General features: G+C 51.8%; 1 protein-coding gene across 2 annotated transcripts in view; it reads right to left on the bottom strand.

Moving 5' to 3' along the window:
- The window catches only part of ERICH1 (glutamate rich 1), a 78,208-nt gene that overhangs the window by 1,190 nt on the left and 57,208 nt on the right, over positions 1-19,810 (bottom strand). For both annotated transcript variants that reach the window (XM_032468539.1, XM_032468540.1), the window contains 4 exons: positions 17,266-18,352; positions 14,983-15,322; positions 12,269-12,434; positions 7,793-8,591 (listed from right to left, as the gene is read on the bottom strand). The gene's annotated coding sequence lies outside the window, so the exon portion shown is untranslated. The remainder of the gene's footprint in view (positions 1-7,792; positions 8,592-12,268; positions 12,435-14,982; positions 15,323-17,265; positions 18,353-19,810) is intronic.

The raw sequence follows: 19,810 nt of genomic DNA, 5'->3' as shown, positions 1-19,810 counted from the left end.
GCATATCCAGGCCATCTTATCTGGAACAAGGCCAGGCTGTCTAAATAAAAAAGCTAAATTCCAGAATACTTAAACAACATTTTGCATTATTTCTGGAAGACAGCAGGGAAGGCCAGCAACCCAAAGCACAGTACCTATGGCAAGGGGAGGGGGCAGGTGAGCTTCAGGCATTCTGGAATTCTGAGGGCTTCTCAGGAGTTCTAGGAATGTGACCTTAGTCATTCACTCATTTATGAGTTTTATAAAATTAACTCATGCTGTTGTTAAAGTTCATAAGAGGTGCACCTTTCACAACACAGTGTCACAGAATTACAACCCTTACACCTAAGAGCCCATCTCTGCATCTAGAAGCACATGGTTAAAGAAACTTCCGTGTACTGAGCCCTCTTTGGAGGAAGCTAGTAACATTAGCCTGAATGGCCTTTATTGGCTGAGAGTCCTGACAATTTGCTGGTGTAAGTTCTGTGTTAACAAAGATCAAGTGTGCCATCTCTGTCTGAAGGCTCAAATTAGTGAGATTTTACTCGGGCCAAATTAAATTTAAAGGCCACCACATGGAACTTTCTAGCAATCAGAGCTATCTGAGCTGCTTCAGAGGACAGTTCCTCATCCCGGGGGGCTGGCACAGAGGCTGATCTGAACAGGGAAGGCAGCTGGACTTGAAATCATGTTATTCCAGAGGGGTGGGCCAAGAGGCCAGCTGTATCCATGTGCTGCTGGTTACGCCTGCCACAGCAAAGACCTACACAGAAATTGCCACGCCCCTGCCATCAGTCTTTATCGAAATTGAGGGAGGGACGTTGGTAACATGTGGAGACCAGGCAATCTGTAAACTTTAAGATCAATGTGGCCTTGAAGATCTACTTCACAGCCTGATATGTCACAGTGGTCTCTGTCTGTGCCAAGCTTAACTGTGGGTGTATATCAAAATAAAAATGACACTCCATGGCCTTCACAGCTCTCAAACCCTCTCAGATACCTTCTATACCTGGTGTGGTGCCGAGAAGAGCACATGCACCTCGTATTCACTGACTGATCAGCTGACTCCACTTAACAGTGTTGGCAGAAGTGAAACTGAGCTCTACAGCTGCTACTGAGTCTTGCTACATCCCAGGCACCCATTTTATTTTATACACATTATCTCATTTAATGGAAAGAACACAGAATTTGGAGCACACTGACCTGGATTACAATTTTAGCTCTACTTAAAAAAAAAAAACCTGAAAGGATTCGCACCAAACTTCAGTACTGGTTACCTGCAGGAAGTAACAGGGTGAGAAAACTCCACTTTGTTTTATGCAGTTATATATATGAATGTTGACACACATAGATGTCATATTATGTATAAGTCATATATATCTTATATCTAGTGTGTATGCAGGTGTTCAAAAAGTATTTGCTGTTTTGAATTTTTAAGAAATTTGCTACTCTATAAAATATAAACAATTTACACATTGCAACAGGGAATTTGCAACAATTTCACAATGTGATTTAATTTACATTTAAATTAAATGATTGATTTCTTCTAATTTATTTATCTTATTTTTCATGTTAAAACCCTACAATGACCTCAGTGACTATATCAAAATGTACACATAATGATGGCGAATATATACAAGCTCACGTTCCGGCAGTTAAACATAAGGAACAACACAAATATTACTAATAGTGACATGCCTATTTATGGGAAACTTGTTTTCCGTTTTTGTAGTTTTCTGTATTGTTCAAATTAACAAGGTCCTTGGCAAACATAAAGAGTTCTGCTCTTTGACCTGCTGACCGTGGGGAGTCCTTAAGCGTGCTGAGCCAGGACTCTCCCGGCAGTGGTAGTGGGAGCACCTCCCAGGGGAGATGAGGATGATTCCACTCACTGGAAGAGTGGATCACCGTCCCAAATAAGCCATCACTCTCCCATCACAGGAATTAGGTTTTGCAGTCCTGCAGGGGAGGAAAAACTTCCCTGCACCCTCTTAGGCTCCGTGACTGGGTCTGAGAATTGAACTGACATGAGACAGATTAACAGGGAAAAAGCCTACAGATTTTATTTAAAATTTTATGTGCACAGGGGAGTCTTTGTAAGAAAAATGAAGACCTGAAGAAACAGTAGGGATCCAGAGCTTGCACAATTTTTTTAAAAAACAGAGTGGGGCTGGGCAAGAGGAAGGGCACATGGTCGCCCCTTCTCAGCTCCCACTGTCTTCCTCAGCCCCCTTCAGATGGGCAGGTTGGGTCCCAGCCCGGCCCCCACATGCAAGTACTGCTCCCAGCTCACATGCTCATCTGTGATGTCCAGGCTGGGTCCCTGGGATGTCCATGGAGGGTGCAGGACACCCCTCAACATCCCATGTTGGCATCTGGTCACTCTGGGCCAAGGCACCTGAGAAGCAGCCAGTGCAGGACAGGTTCTCTGACCTCCTCTTTCTGCCTGAAGCAGGGCATGAACTTCCCATGAGGAAGGTGCCCTCCCTGCACCAGGAAGGGCAGAGCGTTCTTATCTCCAGAGACGGGGGTCGATGCGACAGGGATCTGGGTAAACCACTGACATGACCCCAACCTCCCAGCCATTTCCTGTCTGTTTCCCAGGCTCTGTCCCACAGTTCACTGCCCCCTTCCTCTTGCCCAGCCCCACTTTGTTTTGTTTAAAACCCGTGCAAGTCCAGGTCTGACCCCCGGGACTCCTCTCAGATAGGTCCTACAGCCCGGCCCACCCAGGCCCAAGACCGAACACTTGTGACGCACAACACCCACTTCAGTGTCTCAATGAGAAGGACGCTGTCTTGAGGGTTGGGGCTTAGGGAGACCTTTCCCTTAACAACAGGTGTGAAAGTGACAGGGTGCCCTAAAGAGGCTGTGGGCGCCCGTTCTGCTCCATGGTGACAGGGAGAGAGGGCAGGTTGGGACCTGACACCCACATCCCTCTCCAGAAGTCTCGCTGCAGGGACCAGGCTGACCTACACACGGGAGGAGGTTCTTCCCCCTGAGCACCACTCGTGGAGGCCCTAGATGGGCACACCCGCAGAGTGAGTGTGACGCAGACATTGTCATTCAGTTCATAGGAAGATTTTTCCAAAAAATTAAGAGAAAATTAAAACAAATGTCTTTATTCTAAAAACTATATATGTTTATTTTTAAAAAGAAGCTAAACAACACTGGGAAAAAACCAAACTAAAGTAAAATTAATGTTGAGTCTCACCACTTCCTGTGTGTAGGCCCCCAAAGATGCCCACACCCTAATCTCCAGAACCTACCAATACGTTCGGTCAAAGGAGAATTCAGGTGGCAGATGAGTTTGCGTTTGTTAACAGCTGACCTTAGAAGAGACAGATCACCTGGAGGACCTGGGTGGGCCCAGTGTGATCACAAGGCTCCTTAAACCAGAGGGAGAGCCAACCGAGAAGCACTCAGCCCCACCACTGAGCACAGGTGGGCTGGAGCCCTTGGGCAGTGGCCTCCGGAAGCTGGAAAAGGCATGGACAGGCTCCCCCGACCTCCTGAGGGAGCACAGCCTGGCCAACACCTGGATGTCTGGCCAGCGAGAACCCCCTCCAGACCTCCGACTTCCAGGAATGTAAGATGGCTTGTGTCTTCGTAAACCATGGTCCGCGGTGACTTGTCAGAGGCAATAGGGAACTAACGCTCAGGCAACCACTGCATTTGGGGAACCTCACTCCAAATCCCTGTTTAAATGTGTAAGAATTTTCCTGGTCACTCTTTTCTCTGTCTTTTTAAGAAATTATTCTCTCAGTTCAAATTTTTCATCCTGACTTTTTTCGTCAAATGTCATGTAGTTAGAACTTTCCAATGACACTGACAATTCTCAAGAATATAAATCTGTATTTATCTAGGAACGTTCCCAGCCAAATCTCTAAACACCATAAAAATCTCTAGTGAGGGTCCCACAGGGTCAGGCTGCCCATGGACCAGGAGCAGCTCCACTGGAGAGGTCCAGTCGGCCCTGGTGGCTTCCAGCCAGAAGTACGGCACCTCTTTCCGGACGTGCTAAAGAAGAGCATCGGGGACAAGTGGTCGGTGGTGGTCTCCACACCTGCTCCACTGTTCAGGCTCCACCGTCAGCCCCGCAGAGACAGTGAGGGACTCGGAGGCGCAGCTGGCCTCCTCCAGCCGGCCTCCATCCCGTCCTTCTTTCATTCATTCAACAAACATGTACTGGGCAAGTGCTAGATACTGAGAAATGAGGAAAAGATTCTGTTCTGCACAGTGTTTCCCTGTTTTCATAAGAATGAAATAAACATGTGAGTCATGAGAAATCAGGGAGAGGTAGGTTCTTCTCTGTGCTGGGAGAACCTGACCACAGACCTCACCACAGGCGGTGGTCCCAAGACTGTGTCCAGCGGGACCGAGACCCCCCCCCCCAGGGGGCGGCGCACACTGTCTGACTCATATGTGTGCTTAGAACTGAGTTCAGAATCGTCACAGAACAGGTACTTAGAAACTATTAGTTGACTGAATAAATTTAAGTGAATCAACTCGCAAAGCAATTCTACCCCTCACGTCTCTACATCTTCCTGAAGGGTCCTGTTCATTAAAAAAGAGATTCTCCTGCAAAATCCAGGGTGTGGAACTCATTGAGGATATGGCACTCATGGGTGGGACGCAGAACTCCCTTGTGGAAGGAATGCCCGGCTGACACAGACAGACAGTAATTATACTGGTAAGAAGGGCTTTAGAAAAGACAGGTCTTAAAGACGTGTATTCATGCTGCAAACTGGATGAATGTCTTTTGGTTGAGATGAGCAGGTCCAGGAACAGAGGAAACTATGTGCCACATCTGAAATACGTTGCGTGCAGGGGGAGTTGAGGCAAATGCAGCTGTGCCCTTTCCATCCTGAGTAATCTGATGGTGTGTTGCTGCAGTATTTGAAGTTGGGCCTCAAATAATGAAAATTCTACAAGCTGCCCAGAGTTTCTCTGGGTTGATTAAGGGGCTTTCTTCAAAGATGTATGTAGTGCCTTGGGAAAGTATTTGCTAGTCAGATCAATGCATCCCTAGATATTAGATTATTGACACTTTGAGGAGGGAAAACTAAAAGATCTATACCAGTGCCTAGGGACTGCGATGTCAGGACACCAAGAGAAGCCAGCATATTCTCAGTCTTGTGGAAATAGATGAAAACCATCCACACGAGAGCAGGCAGAGGCCGTGCACACAGAGCCCGCTGCGGATGGGGCCGCCGTCGTCACCAGTGTTTGGCAGAGGCTCCAAGGTAGGCAGGGCAGAGGGGAGGTTCTCTGGAAGGTGGGGAGGGTCCAGCATTTCGAGGCAGCCCGGATGGAGGCTAAGGGTGGGGCATCGCAATGGACCAGCTAGACAGGGCTTCCTCAGGGCTGGTTAGGGAGTGTGTTTGGCGGGTCCTCAGGTGGGCCTGGGGACAGAACCAGGGCAGCTGTCGGCTATGATCTAGTCGTGGCTGTTTGGTCAACTGTCATGGGTTGTGGCTGGGCTCCTTGGACTGGTTGTTGGAGACAGAGCCTGACTTCGTACACGTCCAACCTCCAGTCTGGCTCCCTGGACTGGTGACTGCACGTGATGGGTTGGTTTCTGGGCTGGTGACCGCAGAGGAGCAGCTGGTTCCTTGGGCTGGTTGCTGCAGGTTGTGGTCAGATTTCTACTCTTTATATGTCTGGCCATTGTTTGTATAAATACAGTAGCCACCCCCCACCATGGTTTCACTTTCTGTGACTTGAGTTACCTATAGTAAACTGTGATCTGAAAATATCAAATGGAAAATTCCAGAAATAAGCAATTCATGAGTTTTAAGTTGTGCACTGAGTATGGTGATGACATCTTGCTCCATCCCACTGGGACGTGGATCGTTCCTCGCCCAGCACGTTCCGCCCATCAGTCACTCAGTAGCTGTCTTGGTTACCAGGTCGACTGCCAAGGTGTCACAGTCCGGTGTTCAAGTGACCCTTATTTTACTTGGTAAGGACCCCAAAGCTCAAGAGGAGTGATGCTGGCAACTCAGCATGCTGTGCCTAGTTTATAAATTAAATTCTATCACAGGGATGCTGGGACAGGAGAAAACATGGTGTGTAGAGGGTTCAGTACCACCTGAGGCGGTTTCCGGCATCCACGGGGCCCTTGGAACATATCCCAACTATATGTGTTAAGAATGTAACCCTTAAAAACTGGCTCTTGAACTGACGGGGCTGCAGCCCACACACACACTTCGTGTGACAGCAGGGACCACGTGATTCCCACTTTCCAACCCCACGTGGGGGGGGGGTCTAATGTGGGTATGAGTTCCTTCAAAGTAACATTCATACTCCCATCTCCCCGGTGGACTGAGATGCTGGCATGTCCTTGTCTGCAGGCACTCCCGTAGGTTTACAGATCATACATTTTCCCTTCCCATTGGAGAGATACAAGTGGGTAGAAAGGATGCTGTTCTACAAAGAGCTTTAAGAGGGAGTTAGTATTTCCTAGATTTAAAAAATCATCAGGAAAGTCCTATTAATGTCCTGGAGAAAATGGCTCAGCCGACTCACAGGAAGCGCAGCACGGAGCAGGCGACCACGTGGCTGGCACCGCTTAGACGTCATCTTAAAGCCATTTCTGATCAGAGCAGGCAGCTCACACGCCATCTCCCTCCACTTCTCCTCTCTCTCATGTCTGCTTTCATTTTCCTGGGTCGTTTTGTGGGTGATCCAGTCCCTTAGGTTAAACAACACTGAGGTCCATCCACCCCACAGAGGGCAGTGCTGCCACAGGTCCGTCTCTGGGCAGGTGCACCCCCAGTACCGAAACTGCAGATACTCTAACTGCGATTCCAAATGGTGAGCTCAGTGATTAACCATCATTTCAAAGTGGTGCCCACAGCCTTCAAAACAGGCAGGAATTACTTTCCTGTGACAGGATGCCTCGCCCAAGAAGAAGGGGGGAATATCCCTTTGTCTCAACCATATGCTGACTGTGATTAGGGAAGATGAACATAAAGTGCAACAAGGACACAGAAAGGGTCTTGATTTTTGCAGGAGAAAAGGAAGCAGAAAAACAACGTTGGACCTTTTGGAGGTAAAATTTACCTGTCGAGGTAAAAGAGAAACATCTGGGGGTGCAGAAGCTGTTCCTAACTGAAAACAAAAGAAATCAATCTTTGCCGGGGTGCCAAATGGACAATGAACTATTGAGCTTTAACATACTCATTCATCTCTGCTGTCTTCTTCTGTGAAAGTGCCCTTTTCCTTCAGATAATAGATTGCTGAGCTTTCTCTAAACTCTTTCCCTAAATCTCTTATCTTGTCTCAAGTTGCTAGAGATCAGCTATTTTTCACAGACCCTGAGACCCCAGACTGGGCTGAAACCAGTGTTCATTCAGGAAGTGGGAGCTGAGGGAGGGGCTGCAAGGTGAGCTCAGCCCCCTTTAGAAAAGGAAACAGCGGGCCTGAGAGGTCCCCTGCACTCTGGTTCTTTGCAGTGCGACTCTCTGGATGTTACTGTTCCCAGGCAGCGATCCCTGTGTGCACAGAATGGAGCCCTCTTCAGTTGCTGCTTCTCTGTCTCCCTCTCTTTCTTCTAGAATGTTTTGCCTGGGGAATGTGGGCATCAGAATTTAGTGATAACTGCACTTCCTCCAGCTGGAAACTTACCATCCTGCCCCTCCCCAGATGGAACCATGCCAGTTCCGTGAGGAAGGGAGACTCAGGACCAAGGACACAATGAACCGGCGCCTGAGGCCTGTTTGGCTCAGCAATCAGCGGGTACAGGCACAGGCCCGCTGGGTCCTGGGCTGTTGGGGGACCAGCTGGGGCTGCTGACTGCGTCACTCACCTGTTCCCAGCTTCTGCTTCCTGCCGCGGGCCTCTGAGTGCTCATGAACCATTTCCCGAAGTTATTTTTCCAAGTGGCTTCTAACTCTGCTGGTTTGGGAGCAGCGTGAGTGGATCCCAGTCCCAGCCTCCGTGGGGTCCCTGCTCAGGTTCCGGGACTCTCCGAGGTCAGAGCTGCATCTCGCTAGGGTATCGCGTGAACTGGGGAAATCTCTGCCTTTTCCCGAGAATTCCTTCTTTCAGTTCCTTTCACATAAATATGCAAAACAGCTAAACACACTTGGTTCTAATGCTTTTAGTGGGAAAGTAAAGTGCTTTGCCCCAATTCCAGAGGCCGGCTGTTCGGTGCCCCGGGGGATCATGACCTAATTCAGGACGAGACCAGCCTGTGCAGGGCAGGTGCTCACGAGGCAGAAGCTGGTGTTCTCTCACTTTATTTCCTTTTGTTCTGTGTGTTAGTTGTGTGAACGAACATCCATTCTAGGGTTAATTAGGCTACAAACCCAAAACACAAATAGGAGCTCGGTAGGAAAGGGTTACTGAGGGCTTTTCCTCCAGAAAAGACAGCCTCTGGTAATAATACATATTTTACACATCACATAGCGGATCTTGAGGAGGAGGTTCCTTAGTGGTGATGGTTCAGAGTCACTTTGCCCATTGCTGCCTGGTATTCTCTGAGGGCAGGAGAGTTCAAACATCATCGCGGGTTTGCTGGCCTGGGCATCCAAAGGTCCTGGGGACAAAATGGCCACATGGCTGCCAGGTAGCCAGGCTCTCTTCTCTGGGTCTTAGTATTTTACCTGGAAAAGGCAGACTGTCACGTTCTGTGCATTGGAATCATGATGCCAAGCCAGAGGAAAACCTCCAAACATCGTCTCCTCTTACTTACGTCTAAAACAAAGCGAAGAGCAAACAGTCCAGGGTCTTAGAGGCCAAATCTATTCTAAAAATGTGTGGGGTTTTATTAATTCGATATGCTTTCTATTTCCCACCATTAGATAAGTATAGAAAATGCTTAAAGAATATATAAATTGATAAGAACAAACCAAACAACTCAATAGAAAAATGGGCAAAAGTTATAAACAGAAAACTCACGAAAGAGGAATTCCGACGGCCAAAAGTCCTGAAAGGACACTCCTCCTCCCTGATGCCTGGGGACGCAGGTGGAGATAACGAGGCCGTTTACATGAAGCTGACAAAAATTAAGCACATCAGGGTGCTAGAGCCAGGGCACTTTGCCCGTGGGGGATGTTTGGCTGTGTCTGGAGTCATTTTGGTCTCACAACAAGGGGTACTACTGGGATGTGGTAGGGGGAGGCCAGGGATGGGGCTCAATGTCTGCAGTGCACAGGCCAACACCCCCACAGAGGGTTACCCAGCTCCGTGTGTTCCTGTGGTGGGGACAGGAAGCCCGAGACATGGTGGAGGGACGGAGGGCAGCCAGGCCTGCTCGGTGTGCAAGTGGGGATGGAGGCCAGCTGAGGCCAGTTTGAGGCCACCTCGTACAGACAAAGCTGTGCACAGACTGTGGCCTCGTAATTCCATCCTGAGGTTTATACTTTAGAAAAACTCTCACGTGCAACATAAGGAGACACAGCGAGGAATGTCTGTGCAGCACTGTGTGGATAAGTAAGGGACGACATGTTTACACGACATAGTATCACACTGCACTAAGGTGAGTGACCTACACACGCCCTATGGGTACGTCTCACAAGCATCGCGTTGAGAAGAAGACATGCTGGAAATGCTGGCTAACTCTTTGCCAAAATCCCAATGACATTTTGCAGAAACAGGAAATCCCATCCAAACATTCAGATGGAATCTCAAGGGCCTCAAATGGCCAAACAATCTTGAAATGAACAAAGGTGAAGGCATGACACTGCCTGATTTCAAACTCATCACAAAGCTGCAGAAATAAACGCGTGGTTCTGGCATAAAGGACACGTAGACCAGTGGGTGAGGACAGAGAGCCCAGGAGTGCCCCTCACACATGAGGTCAAACGGTTTTCCACAAGGGTGCCAAGACCATTCATTCCATGGGGAAAGGACACTCTTTTCAACAAATGGTGCTGGGAAACCGGACACCCTCATGCAAGAGAATGAGGTTGGACCTTCAGCTCACACCAGCTACAAAATTAGCTTAACATGAGCCAAGGACCTAAATGCTTAAAACTCAGAAGGGAGCAGACGGCAAGAGCCTCAGGACACTGGATTTGACAGTGACTTCTTGGATGTGACACTAAAGGTACAAGTAACAATTAAAAAAACAGACAAATTGAACTTCATGAAAATTAAACAATTTTGTGCATCAAAAGGCACTGTCAGTAGAGTAAAAAAAAACCCACAGAATGGGAAAAATATTTGCAAATCATGTACCTTTTGAGTGATTAATATTCAGAATATAGAGAACTCCTAAAACTCAACAAAACTACAACCAACCTGATTTTAAAACGAGCAAAAATTGCATAGACATTTCTCCAAAGATGAGGGAAGGGACCACTGAGGAGGGTGGGAGATGGACTCACACCACGCCCACCCCCCCCACCCCCACACGGGTGCCCTGTGCAGAGGGAGACCCTCTCCCCGCGGCAGAGGAGAGTGAACTGTGCGCCTGGTTTCTTTGGGAACCCCAGCACGAGCCCACCCAGCAGGCTGACCCCATGACCCCCGGTGGCACCCAGTAGGCTCCCGTGAACCCAGGCTCAGCCCAGCCTGGTGGTGTTAGACCCCCAGTGCACATGACCCTGTGACACCGGGCAGCCAGCAGACTCCAGTGAACCCAGGCCCCATTCACCCTAGCAATGGCAGCTCCCACGGGGCTCAGGCCCAGGCCCAGGCCGGCCCCACAGGTGGACACTCCAGGCCCGCTCCCGTGGACCCAGGCTCCCGGTCCAGCCCAGCGCAGACTGTCCCTCGCAGACTCAACCTACAGGCTGGTCTCTGAGGGCCAATCCTTCTCAATCCTTTCTAAAACCAAAGAGGAGGAAATACTCCCAAACTCAATGTACGAGGCCAGCATTACCCAGTTACAAAGGCCAGATGAGGACACTGTAAGAAAAGACCACAAGCCAGTGTCCCTGATGAACCTCGACGTAAAATTCTCAATAAAATACCAGCAAAGCAAAGTCAGCAGCACACTGGAAGGGTTTTGCGTGATGATCAAATAGGATTTACGCCTGGGAGGCAAAGTGGTTCAGCGATTCTGATGCATCATATTCATGAAGTGAAAGATAAAGGCCCAACGATCACCTCAGTAGATGCAGAAAAAGCATTGGCCAAAGCTGAACATCCTTTCAAGACAAAAACCACAAGCTGGGAGTAGAAGGAGCGCACCTGAACGTAGTACAGACCGCAAGTGACAAGCCCACAGCTGACACCGGGCCCGACAAAGACCACACACCAGGAGGAGAGACGCTCTGGCACGTTCCTCTCTCCGGAAACCGCGGAGGACTGGGGAGCTCCAGCCAGGAGCTGGGGATGAAGATTAACTGTGTGTTTCTGCCACAACACTGCAGGAGCCCAGGGTCCGGTCCAGGGACTGAGATGCGGCCCGGACTTGACAGGGGCTGGGGATCACCTCCAAGGAACTCTTCCCTGGATGACTGAGGTCCCCTGACCTCACGCCTACCCAGGAGCCGACCAGACAACCCCCAGCCGGCTATCACACCACCCGTGTGAACCACTTCCAAAGCGCACACACGGCGGGGATGGCGTCTCAGAGCAGCTCACAGGCCCTCTACCAATCTGCTCTCTTCCAGTGGACAGGTTCCCTCAACCACGACACTGGTCCCAAGAGAGGGATTCAGCTCACAGCCTGGACTGATTTTACAGGAAAGGGCTTTGTGATGGTGAGCCACGTCTCCAAGCCTCACAGGTGGATTCAGTGTGTGCTCACAGTCAGTTGAGGACCCCGGCTCCTCGCAGGCAAACCCCTGCCCTGTGGGGGACACGTGCCTGGCCATTCCAGCTGCCGACCGGCCCCAACCTGGCAGCTTCCGGGGCCCCTCTGAGCCCCAGCTTGTTGGTTCATCCCCGCGGCCTGGCCTGGGTTCTTTCCCCCCACAGAGGTCGAGGGGCAGCTGTGAGGGTCACCGCCAGGCTCGGGGCTGAAGGAAGCCAGTGCGTGTCGCCCCAAGGTCCTCTTCGTATCAATTTACTCTGAGCTGAAGAGCTGACTCGGGAGCAGCAGAGGCAAGGAAGCCCCCAACCCCAAGCCTTCACATTTCCACCTCCAGGCTGGACAAGCTGTCTCCTGCACCCGGGCCCAGCCCTGGCCCGACTGGCACCAGAGGAAACCACGCAGCAAACCTGCTCCGCGCCTCCCTGGGAATGCTGCTCCTGCGCTCCCACCCCAGAGGCCTGGACACTGTCCTTGGGCTGACGCTTCTCTTCACGTCACTGCTCCACGTTACGTACGTGGCACATGTCGCTGCTCCGTGTTCAGGATGCAACACAGGCCGAGCCCCTCTGTACTCACCGCCAGGGGCTCGTGGGCGACTCACTTTCCTCCTGGGCCCCGTGTCTCGTGACAGGACCCTGGCCAGGAGCTCTGTCCCTGCCTGTTTCCGCTGGTCACGTTGCTCACTCTTTCCAGCTTGAAAATTCCAGTCTACAGTATTGGGTGAAGTAGCTTCCTAGAAGAACTGAAACAGAGACACAGGAAGCGGTGGTTTGAAAAGCACTTTTCACTGAGAATTTAATTCAGAGCCTCTGGGCTAGAGCTGTGGGCCCACACGAGGTATCACACAACCTGTCTGTCATTCAAGGGGAGCTGGCCACCGGCTGGACAGGCCACAGGGAGGAGACGGAGAGGCTGCAATCCTGCCCTGGGCAAGGAGGAAGTGGCAGAGCTGGGAGACAAGCACCAGGGAACGAGGAGCTGCACATGGAGGCGGCGGGGTGGGGGGCACTCAGGAAATGGCGGCAGGTGCTCGTTCTTAAACCAAAAACATGAATCTTTATGTTGCGGCTGAGCTTTTCACTCCCAGGTCCTCTCAGGAGCCGCCAACACACAGGCCCAGCTGGTGGCCTGGAGGCCCCTGGGCGGTGGGCTCTGCGGGACACTCACCCTCGTGTGGCGCCAGCACCAGGCAGAGACCCTGCAGGGCCAGGCCCGGGTGGGGGTGATTCTTCCTCCTCCCGTGTAACCCCCGGAAGTAACGCATGTGGAAGTGCTAGGTATGTGCAAGCTTCTTTACGTAACGTTTCTGGCTAGCGATCCTGAAAAATTGCCCAGGAAACAAGCGTGAATGGGGTTTTTTGACAGGAGAGTCACCCTCCTTTCGTGAGCGTGAGCAGATCAAACCGCGGCTCTGCGGCCTCACTCCCAGCCCCGGCAGCTCGCTCCGTCTTTCATCGCATCCCCTGCGCCCTGAAGCCACAGGGTGAGGCCGGCAGGCTGCCCAGCAGGTGCCCGATGGCCCCTCCTCCGTTCTGGCTGCTGGCTCCCTGGGACTGTCTTCGCTTCGGGTGCAGCTGGGACTGAAGCTGCTGCAATTCGATTTTGCCAAAAGCCAACAGAAGTTCAAAACAGCCCACATCTTAAAGTTCCGGAAATTGTGTTGTTTTCACTTTTCTTAAAAATCCCAGTTTTGTTTCAACCACGCCTTCAAACATGTGCCTCCAGGGATATTCCGTGCACTTCCCTGCCACACTTGGATCTGCCCACTTCCTGTCCCCCCTCTCCTCCCAGGCCCCCGGCTTCTCCTTTCTGGGTGTGGCCTGTGGGTCTTCACCTTGGACAAGTGGAGGCGGAGGACTGAACATTTGCTCCAGTCTGTAGTTTACATTTACATAGACACACTGATGGAAATGGGTGGGCAAGCCAAGCGAGCCTGAGTCACAAGAGTTCATTTTCAAATTTCCTCGAATTAATTCTTGTGAAGAAGACGGTCCCCAGCAAGGTCTAAATCTGTTCGCAGTCAGTGGCGCTGGGAGGGCTGATCTCAAGTGTTGAGAAGACCTGGCTGTCCGGGACGCCCTCGGTGGGTAAACACAACAGGGTTGACAGGCCTCATTTTCAAAATTAAAGAAAGAAGAAATCCCCAAGTCTCCGTATGTGGTGATCTTGGGGGAAAAGGAGGCGAAGCACAGCCGCACTTCCAGACAACGGTAACTCTGGTGGCTTTAATTAGCTTGGTAAAGGTTAATAGCTTGCATCCCAAAGCATCTCCTGAAATGTCCTTCTCGTCCCACATCTACAAGACCTTTTTGCAAAGATCATTCAAATTATAATTTAGTAATATTGTCTGATTAATTGTGGGGAGGGTGTCGCGTCAGAGCTTCTTTTGATACTGTCGGGAGACGTCCGCTGCCTTTGCTAGCAGCATCTGTTGACTCGTGGGGACGCCTTCCCGTGTTCCTGCTCCTGCGAGGGGCCCCACAGCCGTTCTAGGCTGGTCTCAGTGCCCCTCTTCCATGAGGCTCTCTGGTGGTGCCGCACCCCATCAGAAAGGACAGACGGATGGTCAGACAGACACACCCTCACCCGTCTCTCCCTCTGGCCTCTGTGAGTACCTCCTTGGAACCCCAGGGGAGGGGCTGTCTCACTCTTCGGTCCTCCCTGGTCTTGGCACAACAGCCCTTTCAAGCTTCTTTCTTTTTTATTAAATGACCGAGGACGAGACTTGCAGCTGCCCTGCTGTCCAGAGCAGGAGGGCGGGGCTGGTGCACAGAAATGTGCAGCCAGTCTGTGTCTGCCATAGCAAACCCTAGTCAAAAGAGAACAGAGAGCTGGTGCGGCCGGCCTTGCTCCTCCCGGCGAGTGCGTGCCAGGAGGGGTGTGGAGACTGAAAACTCACGCCACTTGGCCGGTGGTGGACACACTGTGCAGACAGATTCCAACGTGCGGACACCTGCCCCTCAGGGTCCAAGCCGACCCACGTCCACAAGGATGTGCTCGCTCTAATTCATCTACTCAGAACATGCCTAGAAAGAATTCAGGGTCCGAAAATGGTTCTTTTAAGTCACAGAGACCGCAGGTGAGTATCTAGCAACGAGCCCACGGCGTGCCTGCCGTTAGGTCTTACTTACGCACAAGTGTGTTATTCCACACTCACCTCCACAAGGGACCCCTTCCGACGACTCTGTGGCTCAGACACGGTCGGTCCAGTGGGTGCTTCGCACACCCAGCCTGTCCAGAGGACAGGGTCGAACATGGAGTAAAGCTCGTCTGCTGCCTTGGGGACCCACCTGGTTAACGGAACAACTCAGGCTGGCGCCAGACTGCAGGCCGTTCATCCACGGCTATGCAGCGTGACTCAGACATGCCTGCTGGGTCACGGCCTCCGCTGAGCCCACGGGTCTGCCAGGTTGTCCTCAGTGAGTGGGAATGTCCCCACCCGTTGGCAGAATGGCCGTGGTGGCCCAGGACTCAGGCCCGCTTCACGGTCCAGCTGCGAAGGATGCGTGCCGGGCACAGGCGGGTGCCCTGGACCCGCTCCCGTCCACAGCTGCATCCGCTCCAGCTGCCCAGTGCCACGTCCCGCCTCCTGCTGAGCACTTTCAATACTGTTCCTGTTGGTCGCCCTGTCTGAAACACAACGATGCAGTAACAAGCATTGAACAGTAGTGGTGGGAGGAAGGAAACTTCTACCCTCTCCAGTCCTGTGACTAGGCCTGAGAATTAAGCTGACCTAAGGCAGCTTAGCAGAAGAGCCTAAGCACTTACTTAATCTTTTCACGTGTACACAGAGTCCTCAGGAGGAAAACAACCCAAAGAAGCCATAGGCCCTTTTACATAAGGTCAGAGAGCCTGTCCTGCACCTGCTGATTCCACTCAAAGTGACCAAGGTGCCAAATGGGGCGTTTGGGGGCGGTTCTGTGCCCCTGCACAGGGTGGGCAGACGGCTCACTGGCTCCCAGCACTGTCTCTGTCAGACGCTGTAGGGACGAGGGGGCCTGGGCCACAGGGCCAGAAATCAGTCCACACCCAGCACCTCCAGGACGAGGCAGCCATTTAGCCTCTCGACAGTCTCACACTCAAGGCGGGGAGGGGAGGCCACAGCCTCTGGGGCACTTGGCAATGGGGAGTGGGGACAGCAGTGTCCCGATAACTGGGGGCTCCGTGTTTAAGGGCAGGGCCAGCCTTGGCCTCCCTCCTCCCACGGCTGCTGCCAGCTCCCAGGGTCCCTCCACCCGGGATCCCGCACTTCTGGAAACGGCTTCCCTTACAGCCTGTTTGTGTCTCGGGGCCCCGACAGGACAGCGTGGGCACTTGGCCTGCAGCTCTGCACTGGTAGGAGAGTCACTCCTTCACTGTCGGGGGAAGCATTGTCGGGCCACGTGACGCCAGGCCATGTGACACCGGCCCTGCCCGCTGTCCGCTGCCCCCAGAGCCCTGGCACTCAGTCCTCGCCACACACGACCCTGCAGAGACACGCATGCTCCCCGTAAACCCCTCCTCTCCCATCTCCCTCTCACTGCAGTTAAGGTGCATACTGAGTCCTGAAAACTCTAAGTCAAGGTGGCTCCAGGGCGTGTTAAGATGCATGGCACGGAAAAGGGACAGGGGCTCAGGCCCGAGAAACACGGCCCTAACCATGTTCCCAGGCAGAGCTGGCCCCGGCCAGCAGGATGCACCCGTTCACTGTCCCTCCGGCATGTTCTGATCCGCAGACTCCTCCCGACAATGACGGCCACACACCTCCTGGCCCTGCACAGTCACAGCCTCACACGCAAGTCTCTAGGGTTAAAGGGCGGAGGGCACAGCGTGCCAACGCCTGAGCTCTCCGGCAGAGCAGAGGGTCCCCATCAAAGGCACCTCCGCACTGTCTGAGATGCGGCCCCTTTTACAGACCGGAAAGAAAGGGGTGGCGTTTCTGCCGGTTCCTGGCGCCGTGAGATTCTGACCTGGTGCTTGGCTACCATTTTTAACTTCCCCACTGCCTCTAAGATGCAGTTCTTCCTCGAGCTCATAGAGAAAGGGTTATCATTTAATTAAACAGGAGCCACTATAATTCTTCCTTCAAATGCCTGGCATTAGCCATTCCAAAATGATAGCTGTTATCGAAAATTATCATAAGTCATTCACTTTTTAGCGGATGCTTAATGAAGACTCCTAACTGTTAGGAGACTTAACCAGGAGAAGTGTATGTTCATGCGAATCTGTTTTATAGCATTACAAGCTAGAATGACTTTGAGCAAAATCGACAGGGCGGTTCAAAAGCTGTAATTAGAAGCAGAGAAAATTAGAATTTTTCTCGCTACCTGCAGCAACCTTATGTACTCAGAGTAATCCTCCACTGATAAACAAAAAACTGTCTTATCAAGAGTGATGGGGGAAGGGTACAGCTCAAGTCGTAGAGCGTATGATTAGCATGCCCGAGGCCCTGGGTTCAATCCCCGGTACCGCCTCTAAAATAAATAAACAAACAAACAAACAAACAAACCTAATTACCTCCCTCCCCCTAAAAAAAAATAAATAAATAAATAAAGCATGCCAGGTATAGCACTGGAAAAATATTCACAGCTCACCGAGACTAAAATTGATGGATGAGGGCGTGCCTGGCAGTGCAGCCGTTAACGGTCATTCAGCTGATGACTCCTCAGCACCTGCTGGGGCACTGACTGCACGGGGCTCCAAGAGGTGACCAGCTGCGCGGCGCCTGAGCCTGGCGGGGCAGACAGCATCCGCCGTCCGATAAGGAAGCCCAACCAGAAGTCACAGAGTAGTTCCGTGTCAGCCCAGGTGTCGAGTGGGCTGTGTGTCATCCTCGTCAAATCCCCATGGGTACTTATCACCAGGTCTTCAGGTGAGAAAACAGGCCGGCCGCCGGAGAGGCCGCACAAGTGCTGGGACTCACACCCGGTCTTTGGGGATGTCAAGATGGGTCCTCTCTGTCCTGGGAGTGCATCTCCTGGAAGACAGGCTAGCCCCCCTCCGGGCAGAGAGGCCCTGGGGAGCGCGTCCCACGGGCCCCTCGCCCCGAGGCCTGGCAAACAGGCGGCTGACCATCAGGACTTAAAGCAGCCTTGACTGGCTGGAGTCTACCCAGAAGACATACCCAGGGTCAGCGAGAAGCTCTGGGAAAAGCAAGTTCACCAACCGGGAAGGGAGGTGAGAACTGACCGCCCAGGGAGGGGGTGCAGGCGGCGGGGACACGAGAGGCAGCGGGGCCTGGAGACAGAGGCTTGTCACACGTTCTCTCACAGGGGGACTTCTGACCCCCAGGACTGGTGTCCCCACAGGAAGAGGAAGGGACACTAGGCTCACTCTCCCACAGTGAGGACACAGCCAGGAGGGGCCTCCCAGCACCTGACCTTGGACTCCCAGGCTCCCAAGCGGGAGAAAGTGAATCCTGTGGTTTAAGGCCCTGGCCTTTGGTGTTCTGTTTGGCACCCGAGCCCAGTAATACAGTTAACAAGTAACGCGCCCACTCAACAGACACTTGTGGTGACTGTTTCATCAGCGGATGGACGTCCACATACACCTGTAAGGGGACCAGCCGTCCTCCGTGACAGGTGCTCAGGAAAGCGGTCTCAGAAGCGGAGCAGCACTGGTCGTTCATCCGCAGAACATGGGGGCAGCTGTGATCTTACTTGATAAAGCAGGAGGAAGAGGCTGGAAATGCGGAAAGAAACCTTTAATATGCTTATTTGCGATGAAAAGATCCCAAGTTAAGCCCTGGAAGTAGAATCCAAGGAGACAGTGGAGTTCCCTTCAGTACAATTTAGAAGCAGGTCTAGGATCCCAGCTATGGGGTGGTTTAAAAACCACCGAACGAGGGAGTGAAATGATTTTAACCAAAGAAGATATTAGTTTACTCGTGCATTCTACAACGTCGGTGGTCCAGCCTTGTCCAGGTTCAGTGATTTTAGCAAAATACATTGCTTGGGAGCCGCATCTCCTGGTTTATTAGGTTTTCTTTTCAATGGGGAGATTCAGTACAAAACTGATATTTCAGTGAAGTTGAATTAGACACTGCAAATCAATGTGGGTTATTCTGAGCTTACATTCATGCTTTTGAGACAGGAAGGGGGCAGGGCACTCAAGGAATGCTACAGCAATTAGCATCAAAGTGGTGGAAGATTCAACCCCCAGGAGGCCCTGAGGCTCAAGGTGATGAGAGATTTAACTTCTAGCAGATCCTGAGCTTCATTATACGCTCGTTGTAATTAACACTGTATTAACATGGTGAACAACATACGCACAGGCACGTCGGCAGTCCCGAGGCTGGCCACAAAAGGTCAAAGAGTGGGAAATGGCCAACTTCCTGGGATCTCCAGCCCCTTCCCCAGGCTAGTTAGACTGGTCCTTTCACTTATTAGCATATGAAGCCACCGAGCCCATAAAAACTGGCAATACGGCGCCTCCCCACTGCCTCTCTCTCCCTCTCTTCAGAGTTGCCCGCACTCTATGGAGTGTGTGCCTACTTTTATTCTAGTCTGAGCACCCAGCCCCCAAACCTCGTGGCCTTTCTCTTCCCTTACAATGTATCTCTCAGAGTAAATCTACCTTTACTCAACTGTGACTTGCCCTTGAATTCTTTCCTGCACGAAGCCAAGGACCCACACTTGGCTGGGCCCGTCTCAGGGGCTGAACCAAAGCTTGGTACACGGCCCTCCTCACGCCCCACATCCGTTTTTCTTGCATCACTTTGGTTCAATTCAAACTGCCTGTCCAGGTGCAGGAAGAAAAATGACATTTTCTTTATTTTTTTATGTACCAGGACCTTGTGAGGACCTAGAGGGGTGGAAGGCACCCCAAATCTACCTGGTATCATGAGTTACACTGGGTGGGGACGTGGGGAGGAGGGATCTTGCAAAATACTGATTCTCATTCTGAAATGTTTACCTTTAGAAATCATCCCTTCGTTCCCTGGAGAAATGGCTGCTCTCGGCTCTGGGACACGGAAAGCTCTCAGGTTGCCTGGGATATCTGGTGCTTTCAGACAGCAGGGAAGTCCTCAAAGATTAGTGGGAACATGTCAAAGGATGAGGAGCCAGCCTGATGGGGCTCCCACTGGACAAAGAAAAACCCATGGGTCCATAATGGGGAGACAGAGGCAGAGACAGGCAG

This window comes from Camelus ferus, chromosome 26, assembly GCF_009834535.1.
Source record: "Camelus ferus isolate YT-003-E chromosome 26, BCGSAC_Cfer_1.0, whole genome shotgun sequence".
Taxonomy (NCBI): domain Eukaryota; kingdom Metazoa; phylum Chordata; class Mammalia; order Artiodactyla; family Camelidae; genus Camelus; species Camelus ferus.
This window is presented reverse-complemented; position numbering and strand designations above follow the sequence as displayed.